Below are 14,308 nucleotides of genomic sequence, written 5' to 3' on the forward strand. Positions count from 1 at the left end.
GTAATTTCTTTTTCAGGATTGTGTAAAAGTACCTACGGTATCTCGAATAAAAGACCGCTAAGTAGGTGATATGCAAGAATTCGTAATCTACGTGCCGGATTCAAGCACATCCAGTTCAGATGAAGATAGTTCTATGAGTGTCCCTGGTTGTTTCGAAGCTAGCTCAAACATAAGTGACATTGAATATTTTAATTCAGACTTCGATTACAAAGAATGAAACTTTTTCTAATAAAATATTTCTTTATTTGTAAGTTCGTTTACAAGATAATATTTTAAACTTTCGCGTTTTGAATACATATTAACTCACATTATAGACGGGTCTAACGCGTTCGTTTACAAGGTTCTGAATAAAACTTTTTCTAATAAAATATTTCTTTATTTGTAGGTTCTGTTAGTTACGAAATTATATTTCATATTTAGCAGTGACTTTTCGGCGACGATCGTGAGATGAGAGAACCGGACATATCCCAATAAGGCCTACCTACTTACGCACTATTTTTATTCATATTCATATTTATTATTAATAATGTACACATACACATACATTACAAGTCAAGTTTACAATGGGTGAAATATATCCCAGATAAAATTACAGTTCTATTGCCCAATTTCTACCCGATCTACCCGGTTTTAATAACTGTTGGACTGCACAGATTAGGCAGTACATAAATGAGACTCTATCTTGTTTGGTACTAAAATTACAGTTGTATTGGGCAGATTCTTAACTAGTTTTAGCAGTTTTGTCAATCGCAGTCACTTTTTAGTATCTGAGATACTAAAAAAGAAAACTAGTGCCTGCGCTAAATCAGAGGATTGAGTTGACGAGCCGACAACACCACCAGGCTCCGTTTAGTAAGCCGTGGTAAAAAACCGGAACAAAAGGGATTCAAGTATCATGACCTTTAGTGTCGTACTATAATCACGTGACCAGTGTTGTCAGCATAGCAAAATCCATAAAATAGCACTGGCGCGCCCTCAAATCCCACGACTCTTCTCTTTCCGCACAGACTACTTAAAATAGATTACTTATATACTTATGTGGCGCGACGATTCCGACACCTAACACTAACACCGCCATGCTTCTGCCCAAAGCCGTTGTAACCATTATTATTTTAGGGGGCTAATTAAAATGGAATAAAGGAAACTAGTACATTACTTATAATACATTTATTTGACTAAACGACAAATATCTAAGTTTAGAAGTGTCAAATGTTAACTTATGACATTATAATATATTAAATAGCCTCGGCTAGCTTACTACAGACTTAACTAAAAATATGAGAGCAAATGTGGGTTTGGCGGCTACATTTCTTATGGTTGGGCACTCTGGGTACGTGGTATAAAAAATAAGGAAAATTATTTAAAGTAAGTTGGGCGCCTTGGAGAATATAATAAATTGGTTGTCTCTGACCTTTTAAGTAGTGACATTAGAAGGAAGGTACCACTGCCGACACACTAATGGAGACTCATGTCGCAGTGCCTCTGCATCCATGGTAGTTGTAGTAATAGCGAACAGGCCCCGACCGCCGGTACACCAAGCTGGCTGGGGGCTGCCTTACAGCCAAACTGTAGACTAAGTGGTAGGCCCTGTAACGAGTTACAGGTAGTAAGACAGGGTTCACAGACTTTTGACAAGCTGGAACCTAAATAAAGGAGAAAAATCGGTTCATGATTTAAAGAGCGGACCCCCGCATGGGCGTAAGGATTACGAATTCAAAAACAAGTAATTAACTTACCCATCGAGGAGAAGCGGCATACGTGGCCGGGATTGACCAGCATGTCGACTCGATGAGGCCTCCACCAACACACCATCGTCTCACACGACTTCCATATAGGATAAAAATCCGGGACTGTGAAATAAAATTCACCACGCTATTAAATGGAATCTTATGCACAAAACCCGTCGCAAAAATCACCAAAATACTCACTTAAAAAGGAGATGTCTCCCGATGGGATGTATTATAGCCATTAAACGGCTTTCATACGGCGAAACACCGCAAAAGAAAACGGTCCACGATCTTCATTTTGACAGGAAGAATAATGACAAGTCAAATGGCAGAGTTGCCACAGCCCGAACTGGATTCGTGCGATCCTAGGTGACTTTGAAAAGAAAACATTACCTTTCTTCTTTACTTTATTTGGACTAATATTAAATAGAAAGAAAAAACAATATATGAAGACAATTTTAATTTACAAACCCCTTTCGATTAAAAAAATAAACAAAAATGTAGGAAGGCACCGAAATTATTTTTAATCTAGCAACCCGGACCATGTTGTTATCGACTGGGCTCGCTAGATGGCGGTAAGGGTATCAAACGAAGACGGGTCACGTACAAAACAGTATTGAAAAAATGCAGAGTTAAAATTTTATTGTTACAGTGCTCCCCTACCCGAAGAAAATTTTGACTACGGCAAAATTTTGAGCTGGCCCCCAGCTCGCAAAACCACCCTCTTATTTTCTAGACGAAGTCCCATAAAAAAATCGACGCCAAAGGCATAAAGGAAAGCAACGACCACCCAATTCGAACCCACGCATTAAACTATAATAAAAAAAATAAGCACAGCCGAGCTGTGCACAAGTTACCACCTACAAACTATAATATTACTGTACCGTAATATACACTATGATACCCTAAGCGTATATTAACCTAACGAAACTAACGCTAATAAGCGAAGCTGCAAAGCTCCCTACCTACGCACTGCATCGCTGTATATCTTGGCGGCGCAGCGAGCGACCTGCCGGCCTAGCCAAGGTTACAATCGCTATCGCTTCGACAACGAAAAGCAATATGTCTCTCTATCACTCTTCCATATTAGTGCGACAGTGACAGTTGCGTTTCGATCGCTACGGAGCGTAAGCGATCAGCATCTTGGCTACGTGGCCTGGGTCGCGGGTTGCACGTCCAAATTATATGGCGGAATGTGCGTAAGGTAACAGATTAATCAATAATCTGTGGTAAGGACTGAGTACAGTCAATTACCCATATGAGTTAAGGGCAGTGTCCGATAGCTCGGCTAAAGAGCCACTGAGCTACCAGTCGACACTCCTCACAGGAACACTGGCCCTGCAGTGCGAAATCAGGGATTTCGCCCTGCACTGCCAACACTCACTGTGGATAGACGGCCTATAGCCAGGTAAAATTTAACTAACTAAGATCGGTGACTGCTACTTTACACCATTCAAGTAACGCGCATTTATCAGGCCGTGCCTTAAGTCGACACAGGTCTGGACGCGGAAACGAGACAAAACGCAACACAACGATACGTTGACCAGCTGTGTCTGAACGACAGGCAGACGGTAACGTTCGAAACAACACGAGACACACAAGGAAGTCGACTGTACAGGCTCCATTTCAAGCAATGCAAGTCTGTCAGTCTGACACACAAAAATCCGATGTTTGCGGACGACGCTTTAAGGCGTGTACCACATAACAACCCCTTAACATCAACATTAACGTTCACGCATATGATTTAAGTCATACCGCAAAGCGTTAACAAAAGAAGACGGCACTGCTATTAAGAGCTTGACGGTTTAAAATCCGCCAAAACCCGACCAGCCAGTGCCGATTGGAATGCTGGTTTAAAACGCCAGCACCCCGGTAAAACACGCGAAGAGTCTTTAAATCGTCCTCTTCGCCCCCCAAAAACAAACAAACCACGTGCCTGAGTTACGTTTGCTCAGACACGATCGGAAGAAAGTAATACGTAAACAAAACTCCTGCACGCAACCATAAAAAAAAACTCCTACCGAACATCAACAAAAAAAACGCGCAATCACCGATAGTTAACTAATAAGTAAATATTTACTTCACCTAAAATAACAACAATAAGGAAAAAACTCGATTTAAGTCGAGACAATAGATAAGGAAAAGTAGGTAATAAACATAACTCCCGTACGAAACAATTGTGAAAACTACTACAATAAGATTCGACCTTAAAGGTAAACCGCTATTTGAATATCGGTAAGTTATTTAAAAAAAAAACGTAAGTCAACAACAATAATTGTGACTGACTGTACCCAACCACGTCAAGAAACTATTTAATATTAATTTTATTTATTTTAAACTTCAACTCCAAACATCCCGTAATAAATTTAATAAATGTAAACTCCTGCTGACTGTACTTCACTATAACCTCCAAATTTGCTCCCTTTACATTATGTAATAAATTTATAATACGGTCCATCCTTCCAAACAAGATTACCATAGTAGTACAATTACCAGTAACTAATCCTTCACATCAAGTATATAAAAAAAACAATGGAAATTAGGTATTAAATTTTTAACACTTTACTACTAACCCTCCAGTAAATTATAAACTTTTGTTTGAAAACTAGTCACCAAAAAAAAAATTGAAAGTGAAAAATAAATTAAAGTTTAAGCACTTAAGTACCTCACTACCCGGTAAGGGTTTAATCTTTTGTGAGTGACTCTCCGGTAAAACATGATATAAATCACAAAAAAATACAATAGTCAAAACATAGTGTGTCTGCTATCCGGTAAACTACAACGTCTTTTATGAAGTAAAACTTTTAACATTAAGAGATACTAAGGAAATACATCTATAAAATAAATTGTGTTTATGACAATTGTCTAAAATTGCTTTAAGTTAATAACATCTGGAGTTTAAATACCAGCAAATGAATAAGTAATTAGACTACAACTCCTTTACAATACAACATAAGTATATAAGTAGATAATTGACAACATGTGGCTGTCCTAACCACAATTAAATAGTAATTATTTTGAATATTGCAGTAAACAAAAGTAGGTACAATAAAGCAAACAGGATGTCCAACCATAAGTTCCTTTAGCTAACTTATATGTGACTAAAGGGTGCTCGCCAAAAGAAAAGCCCCGCGATGGGTGACACTGTAACCATTATTATTTTAGGGGGCTAATTAAAATGGAATAAAGGAAACTAGTACATTACTTATAATACATTTATTTGACTAAACGACAAATATCTAAGTTTAGAAGTGTCAAATGTTAACTTATGACATTATAATATATTAAATAGCCTCGGCTAGCTTACTACAGACTTAACTAAAAATATGAGAGCAAATGTGGGTTTGGCGGCTACATTTCTTATGGTTGGGCACTCTGGGTACGTGGTATAAAAAATAAGGAAAATTATTTAAAGTAAGTTGGGCGCCTTGGAGAATATAATAAATTGGTTGTCTCTGACCTTTTAAGTAGTGACATTAGAAGGAAGGTACCACTGCCGACACACTAATGGAGACTCATGTCGCAGTGCCTCTGCATCCATGGTAGTTGTAGTAATAGCGAACAGGCCCCGACCGCCGGTACACCAAGCTGGCTGGGGGCTGCCTTACAGCCAAACTGTAGACTAAGTGGTAGGCCCTGTAACGAGTTACAGGTAGTAAGACAGGGTTCACAGACTTTTGACAAGCTGGAACCTAAATAAAGGAGAAAAATCGGTTCATGATTTAAAGAGCGGACCCCCGCATGGGCGTAAGGATTACGAATTCAAAAACAAGTAATTAACTTACCCATCGAGGAGAAGCGGCATACGTGGCCGGGATTGACCAGCATGTCGACTCGATGAGGCCTCCACCAACACACCATCGTCTCACACGACTTCCATATAGGATAAAAATCCGGGACTGTGAAATAAAATTCACCACGCTATTAAATGGAATCTTATGCACAAAACCCGTCGCAAAAATCACCAAAATACTCACTTAAAAAGGAGATGTCTCCCGATGGGATGTATTATAGCCATTAAACGGCTTTCATACGGCGAAACACCGCAAAAGAAAACGGTCCACGATCTTCATTTTGACAGGAAGAATAATGACAAGTCAAATGGCAGAGTTGCCACAGCCCGAACTGGATTCGTGCGATCCTAGGTGACTTTGAAAAGAAAACATTACCTTTCTTCTTTACTTTATTTGGACTAATATTAAATAGAAAGAAAAAACAATATATGAAGACAATTTTAATTTACAAACCCCTTTCGATTAAAAAAATAAACAAAAATGTAGGAAGGCACCGAAATTATTTTTAATCTAGCAACCCGGACCATGTTGTTATCGACTGGGCTCGCTAGATGGCGGTAAGGGTATCAAACGAAGACGGGTCACGTACAAAACAGTATTGAAAAAATGCAGAGTTAAAATTTTATTGTTACACCGTTTCTGTCGAAGCGACGGCATCGAGTTTACTAAAATCAAAAGTTCCTGTAACATTTAGTTCTGGATGTCTTAGATACAGTCAAATAATTTAATTTAAGTAGTCAGCCAAGAAAGTGGTCTACCACTTTTCGACTCTATCATCTGATTGACAGAGTCGAAAAGTGGTAGACCACTTTCTTGACTAACCGTACTTTTTCGTACCTTGGCACAGTGACAATCAATATAAAAGTCGCTAAGGACCACATACTATTGTCACTGTGACAAAGGTACGAAATGGAACTGAAATTAAATTCCTTGACCTTTATGGATAGTCCGTCATTTATACATATTACATCTTTGTGTAATAAAGTTTAAATAAATAAGTTCATATCAGTTAAATCACAATGCTATCCCGCCATATAAGACCTAGGCATGTAAGTAATACCATCCTAAGTGGGAACACCCTTTGCCGAAGCGCTCTTCATCCCGAACCAATCTCTGCAGAAGAGCTCTCGTTTGAGAGCTCTTAACTCGACTCGATAACATCCGTCTCTGTCACACATGTAGGTAAAGATAAGGGTAGTAACACGTTAATTAAAGGAGTCGATTTCAATTTCAACTTGAGTTTGCAAATCTTGGATAATTTTGTACGATTCTAACTAGGTCTGCAGCGGTATTAAGATCGCATTTTTATCACTTCAAGTGGATTTATGTATATGTATGCTGAATTGAACACATATATCTTGCTGGTTCTTTATTATTATATAAAATAAGTGTTTTTGGTACAAATACAAATCGAAAAATCATCTTATTTTTATATGTCAATGTTTAAATGTAGGAAATCAATTAACGAAATACGGTTTTAATGTCGAACATCACCTGTCATGCAATGCGTCACTTTTGCACTTATTTATTTGTTAGAATGTGACATGCATGGTGACAAATCATAAAGAGCCGACCATATTAGCCCTACTGGTATTCAAATATTAATCACTTCATTAAAACGTCAAAATGATCTAGTAGTTGTTACGAGTATAGTGCTAGAACCTGTGATGTCAATATGAATCCATCCAATTCAAACCTGCACTAACATCAAACCGATATTATAATGATATTGGAATTATATCAGTTGTCTGTCATTCGCGCGTTCATTTCACTCAAACTTACTCGCACAAGTATTAAAGATAAAGATAAAGATAAAAAATAGTTATTCAAGTAGGCATATTACAATGCGCTTATGAACGTCAAATAAACCTTTACCGGCTCCAACCGTACACCTCTGCCCCGAGAAGATTTAAATCCCCCCTCAATTGGAGGAGGGTATCCCAATATGGGACCGGCAACAAACTCGGCGGGACACATCTTTTCAAAACATTATTACATCTTATAATTAACATGCATTACGAGTAATTAATACAATTTAAATTACTATAGAATTCATGCAATTATACTCAGTGAGTACATAACTTTATAGAATTTGATATAAAAAATAAACATATATGCACATGAAATCACAAATACGTAGCTCTTTCAGAAAACAAATCAAATCTTACAAAAGGAAAAGAAAATAAAATCAATAGAAGAAATGAGAATACATATTATATGAATCTAACTGATTGTTATGAGATGCTTTCATACAATTTGATGTGCTTTCTTACCTGAGCTGAGTCACCTTTAACTCTACACATAATACAATGTTTTTAATTGCTACTTGTCGTTATTACAGTTTCTGGTTTGGACCATGCATGTTTGTCTGTCAAGTAGTCCTCGACTCTGTAATAAGCCTTCAACATCAATGACTTTTTTAAGTAATTCTTAAGAGCTGGAAAGGGTAATCTTAAAGCATCCTCAGGTAACTTGTTATAAAAATGAATGCATTGCCCAACGAATGACTTCTGTACTTTACGAACACGAAACTTTCTGATAGCAAGCTTATTTTTATTTCTAGTATTATAGTTATGGACATCAGAATTCTTAGTGAAGGAGTCTAGATTCTTAACAACATAAATAATACTATCATATATGTATTGGGAAGCTACAGTTAAAATATTAATTTCTTTAAAAAGTTCTCTTAATGATTCACGCACCCTTAAATTATATATAGAACGAATGGCTCTCTTTTGTAAGACAAATATAGTCTGTATGTCAGCTGCTTTGCCCCAAACCAGAATACCATATGACATTACACTATGAAAATAACTATAATAAACAAGGCGAGCTGTCTCAACATTAGTCAATTGTCTAATTCTCCTCACAGCGTAAGCGGCCGAACTTAATTTGTTTGCTAATGTTCTTATATGAGGACTCCATTGTAGATTTTTGTCCAATGTTAAACCAAGAAACAGTGCTTTATCTACCATCTCTAAGCATTCATTATTCAAAAGTATCTTAGTATCGACTGGTTTAACATTCGGCAAAGAAAATCGAATGCATTTAGTTTTCTTAGCATTAAGAAGCAAATTGTTCATAGTAAACCAGTTTAGTACATTAACGAGTGTGCTGTTAATTACACTGTAATCGGTAGATTTACGATCAACCTTAAAAAGTAATGATGTGTCATCAGCAAAAAGAACAATTTCACAAAGATTTTCTACTACAGATGGCAAATCATTTATATAAACCAAAAACAGGAATGGACCCAAAATAGAACCTTGTGGCACTCCTAATTGGACTACAGTACCGCTAGACCGGGTTTTGTTTACAACAACTGTTTGTGTTCTGTTGCTAAGGTAAGAAGACATAAAGTTTAGGGCATTTACTGACAGACCATAGTGTTCTAATTTCAAAATGAGCGTTCCATGATCCACACAATCAAATGCTTTAGAAAGATCACAAAATATGCCAATTGCATCACAAGAATTTTCCCAAATATCATAAATATGTTTAATAAGTACCGAAGCAGCATCGGTCGTGGAACGGCCCTTTGTGAAACCAAGCTGATTGCTTGTGAGTAAAGTATGTCTGTTGAAGTGACCCAGTAGATCATTTAACATTAACTTTTCAAAAACTTTACTTAGTACAGGAAGTATTGATATTGGACGGTAATTAGCCATATCACTCGAATCACCCGATTTAAAAAGAGGTATGACTTTGCTATATTTCATAAGATCTGGAAAGACTCCTTGTGAAATTGAAATATTATAAATTACGGCTAAGTAAGGCGCTATTACGTCCAAGACATGACTAATGACTCTAACGGATGTTCCCCATAAGTCTTCCGTTTTCTTTAAATTGAGTGACTTGAATGTTTTAACAATAATTGCTGAATCTACTAGACTAAACTCAAAGTTAATATTACATTTCTTAACATTAGCACAAAGTAAGGAATGAGCTCGAGACGAAGATGAATGTAGACATTTCGTGGTATTAATAGCTATTTTAGAAAAATAATCTTCGAATGCCGAGGCAACATCGTTGTTTGACATGGTCTGTTGTTTATCCGAGACAATGTTGACTTGACAATCGCGTGATTTACATTTACCAGCTTCCTTATTTATAATATTCCATGTTGTCTTCACTTTGTTGTCCGACACTTTCAGTTTAGAACTTGTATAGTTTGCTTTGGCTGTTAAACACACTCTCTTGAAGATTTTTGAGTAGTTCCTCACATAGTCCAGGAAATCTGTATTTTTGTTCAGCTCTCTCTCACTATAAAGTTCATAAAGCCTTTTTCTACTTTTATAAATGCCTGCAGTAGCCCATTCACTAAACTTTGTTCTAGTTTTTGACCCACTAATAGTTTTCATACTGAAATTTTGATTAAAATGATAAAGAATTACGTTAAAAACATCTTCATACAAATTATTACAGTTGTAATGTGAAAATGGTAACCTACAAAGACTTTTTTGAATTTCATTTTTGAATAATTCCAAGCGACTACTTAGTAATGGGTCTATATGTTATTGTTTGTGGAGTATCACGAATATCGCTTAAGAAAACAGCCCTTTGACCGCTATGATCAGAATAAAAACAGTTAAATATTTGCTTATCTATACATTCACAATTACAAAATATATTATCCAGACATGTTGCACTAGTTACCCCTACCCGAGTAGGTTCAAGAAACAAGTTAAATAAATTGAATGATTTAAACAAACACAGCATTTTAACAGTGTTACTAGAGGACTCGAGCAAGTTAACATTAAAATCTCCACAGACTATAACATGTTTTTGACCCTTACATACTAATTTCAGCACACTTTCCATTGTAGTTTCAAATGTGCTGAAGTCAGCTGATGGTGGTCTGTAAACACATACAATAATATATTTTTCTAATTCTACACAGGAAATTTCGATAATTCTTTCTATGGAATAATTTACAATATCTTTACGCTCTTTAGATTTCATGCAATTTTTAACAATTATCAGGGAACCACCATGAACAGCAGACTGTCTAGCAAAAAAACTGACTAATTTAAAGTTAACAAAATTAAATAAAAACTGCCCATCTTTCAGCCAATGTTCAGTGATACACATAACTTCAACATTATTATTATCTAAAAATAAACCTATTTCTAATTCTTTGCTGGAAAAACCCTGAATATTCTGGTGAATAATATTCATACTCAGGCGTTTTTCCGCTGTCTTACAATCCAGTTTAAATTTGGCATGGGGTCCTTGACTTTGTCAGCTGACTGAGAATTAGCTATAACACTGCTAAATCTATTTGGCTCAATATTATAGGCCAATAAATCCACTAGGTATACAAAATATTTCTTTGGCAGAAATACCTTCCTTGGAGCTAGCATGAAGCGCTCAATGAATTTATTTAAGTCAAAGAAATGGTACTTTTTATTGACAGATATGGCATGGTACATCAAAGAATTGTAGTGTGCTACTTTACTATTATAGTCATAAGACATATTCTCTGCATAAGGCAGTGCACATAAAATGATTTTCCCCACACCAGATTTTTCAATAATACTTAAAGTGGACATCAACTTATCTATGCTAGGCTTATCTACATTAAGGCTATTTCCTAATAAAATTACAAGTGTAGTACTGCTATCATAACATCCCTTTGAAATAAGGTCACACAAGTGAGACAAAGTAATGTTTTGATAACAGTAATTTGAGACTTTCTGCTCTAATCTGTAGCTTAATAATGGGCCCATTCCTAGCCCAATCTGATCTGAAAAAACAACAGTCTTACTGACTGCTCTAGGGGGCTGTGTGACTACTGGTACAGCTGGCCTAGAAGTGTTGAGGGCCACATCGGCTTCAACAACTTTTGCTGGTGGCATTTGGCCACAATTACAAATATTTCCATTAAGTAATGACTTGCATCGCTCCTCTAAATTTTGATTTTCTTGCAGCAATTTATTAAAAGCCTTGATGTGCTCCTCAACTTGTTTTTTGGTGGTTTCATACATGGTGGTTATTACCAGAAGCTCATCTTTTAACCTATTTATATCGGCATGTAACTTCTGGAAATTTGATTCCTTGGTTTCAAGCTCCAAATGACAATTTTGAACCCTATTTTTCATAACCGATAATGCATGTTTTAATTTACTATATTTTTTAATGCATGCCTGGCCTTTGATAAGCTTCTGGGTTCTCCTAATATACCTATTAATCTTGATATACTTTTTTAACTTATTGCTACTATTAAAATATACTAAATATCTAGAGTCCTTACTAATTTGAGTTTCACCGCTTGCCAACTCTTGGTACACATTTTGTAGTTCCGAAGCATCATAGTGCTCCCGCTCTCTCCTAAACAAATTAAGTTCATCATTAGCCGCACCCAGTTCCTCTTCCAAATGTGTGATGCGGGTTAAGGCCACTTCATGCGTAGAAGCGCACTGATTGAATGAGTCTACTGCCTCTTGCAAACGGTCCACTTCACCACGGGCATCAGTCAACTGCACATCATTGTCTGCCAGGTCCCGTCTTAAATCTGAGTTTGTGTCGACCAATTTCTTGAACTGTAGTTCGCTCTCCTCCCTATCCTGCAACAACTGCTTGGACAAGGCCCTCGACTCCTGTAGATCTTGTGTAGTAGTCTTAAGTTGCATCTCTAGTTGGCGCGCAGTTGCCTTGCGAGTGTTGGCAGCGCTTTTGGTGGTCATTGTCACTTGTCACGAGTTCTGAAAGGTGTAAATAATAAAGGATGAGTACTTATCTCAATAAAATTGAGAGTGGAATTTTGCCAGGACAAGAGAGATGAAAGCTAGAACATATGAACTATGAACGATGTATGCAGTGTGTCAGTAGTGGGCTGTGTCTGTGGCGAATGTGCCTTGTCTCAACTTTTACTTCCACTAGTTCGTCAAGCAAAGAGAAACTGCACTGAGCCAATGTATTTGTGGTTTGACGTTGCTCACGGCTGTACAATGAGCTTTGTACAAATGTAATACTAAGTAATATATGGTATAATATAATAATAACAGTGTGGTAACAGTAAGATAGAACAAAATACTCTCCCGGTTTCAAACACGAAAATCCAACGGCGATCACTCGTTGACAGCTAGGTAGTTCCGCCCCAAAGTACAGTAAATACTCGATGTATCGTTGTCAATTGCACATAAATTATATAACTGATGTTTCTTTACTACTTAAATCTATTAAAGTTCACCATAACTCTAATTTTAAACTAAAAATATAATTAATTTTCAATATTTGAAATCAGCTGGTCTCAAGTCAGCCTGACAGCTCCTGATAGGCATTAGGAGAAAGTACATTACGTATACGTACGTATTAGTGATATGATTCCAATTTTCCAATGTCATTCTAATAACGGTTTGATGTCAGTGCGCATTCGAATTGGCCTAGCTATATTACGTCTCTTTTATGAGTTTTTCAGGACAATTCGAACGTACCTACACTGATATCTAACTGATAATCGTATGGTATGACTGATTGTGCATTTTGCTCGTATTTGTTGGGACGCACTATAACTAAATAACGTTATTCAAAATTATCATTCATGTCAGTGTACGTGTATTGGCCTGTAAGCGCAAAACCATGTTTGGTCATGTTTGTCAGTGCATTTCCGTTAATTTGAGTTTATGAGCACTGTGAAATAATCTAACTTATCTATTTAAAACAGCCGTATTCAAATGACACTTGGCAAGACTATAATTTTCTTAAATGAATAATTTCACTTCGCCTTTTCTTGACATTGAAACACAGGTGCTCTGAATGTACTACACTTGCAAATTAGACTTTATACAATCGTGATAGAGTACGAAATGGCCTGGCAGTTGATATTGCATGTTGCGTGTTGGTAGATCGATTTTCGCTATAGTTTGTGCACTCTTCCTTCTATTTCAGTGCAGTCTTACATCATACTTAAGGAAAATTTAATATGAATATGGTTTTGAAGTTAGGATTCAATTTAGATTCGACTATAGCATTTGTAAAATTATTAAGAAAACCGCCTGTCAATGTTATTTATTTATTTATTTAATCTTTATTGCACATAAGGAAATACACTGTACAAAAGGCGAACTTAATGCCATAAGGCATTCTCTACCAGTCAACCTTTAGGCAAAGCAGATAAGTTGTAGGCGGTGCAAAAACATGTAGTAGATGATACAATTAGGTACCTGTACGAACACAATGCAATCATAATAAATACACTAATATAAACATACATAAATATAAATAATATTGATACAAATACATATACCTACTTACATATACATATACATACATACATACATATGAAATCAGATGAACTTACAAAACAGAAACATTCAATATGTACTAAGTACACATTTTTCTGTTTAACCACATGTACCTATTAAAGAAAGCTTCAGAAGTTTATTCTAAATATTCTTTTGACCCGAAAAGAGACAACACAAAAAGCTATAAGCTATATTTCACTAATTAAAGATTTCTACAGCAACCAAAACAAAGCAAAACTTAATCTGAATATATTAAATCGGGTCACTCACGATTTATATTAAGGCGATGTTAGTGACTCATTTTAATTTGTTTAAATAATAATTTTAAGTTCCACTGGAGTTTTTTATATATATGTAATGGGTCTCTATTGTTTCCCAAATAGTTTTAGGTCATAATGTATTGTTTGTCCGAATTTTCGTTAGTCATAATTGGTTTTTCTCAGAAACGCGTAACTTTTCAGGATTGCCATAAAATAAACCTAACCTAACCTAACCTATCTATAGAATAACCTTAGGAAAATCCTGTAAAGTTAACGGTTTC

General features: G+C 36.2%; 1 protein-coding gene and 2 long non-coding RNA genes across 4 annotated transcripts in view; 1 reads left to right on the forward strand and 2 right to left on the reverse strand.

Annotated features, from left to right (window-relative positions):
* Positions 1-14,308, forward strand: part of LOC134675193 (octopamine receptor beta-2R-like) — a 257,371-nt gene that overhangs the window by 151,167 nt on the left and 91,896 nt on the right. The window lies entirely within an intron of this gene.
* Positions 1,153-2,605, reverse strand: LOC134675105 (uncharacterized). The gene is made up of 2 exons (XR_010099695.1): positions 1,929-2,605; positions 1,153-1,850 (listed from the first exon to the last, which is right to left on the reverse strand). It is a non-coding gene; the product is annotated as an uncharacterized LOC134675105 (long non-coding RNA).
* Positions 4,929-6,124, reverse strand: LOC134675089 (uncharacterized). The gene is made up of 2 exons (XR_010099692.1): positions 5,513-6,124; positions 4,929-5,363 (listed from the first exon to the last, which is right to left on the reverse strand). It is a non-coding gene; the product is annotated as an uncharacterized LOC134675089 (long non-coding RNA).

This window comes from Cydia fagiglandana, chromosome 21 (genome assembly GCF_963556715.1).
Source record: "Cydia fagiglandana chromosome 21, ilCydFagi1.1, whole genome shotgun sequence".
Taxonomy (NCBI): Eukaryota; Metazoa; Arthropoda; class Insecta; order Lepidoptera; family Tortricidae; genus Cydia; species Cydia fagiglandana.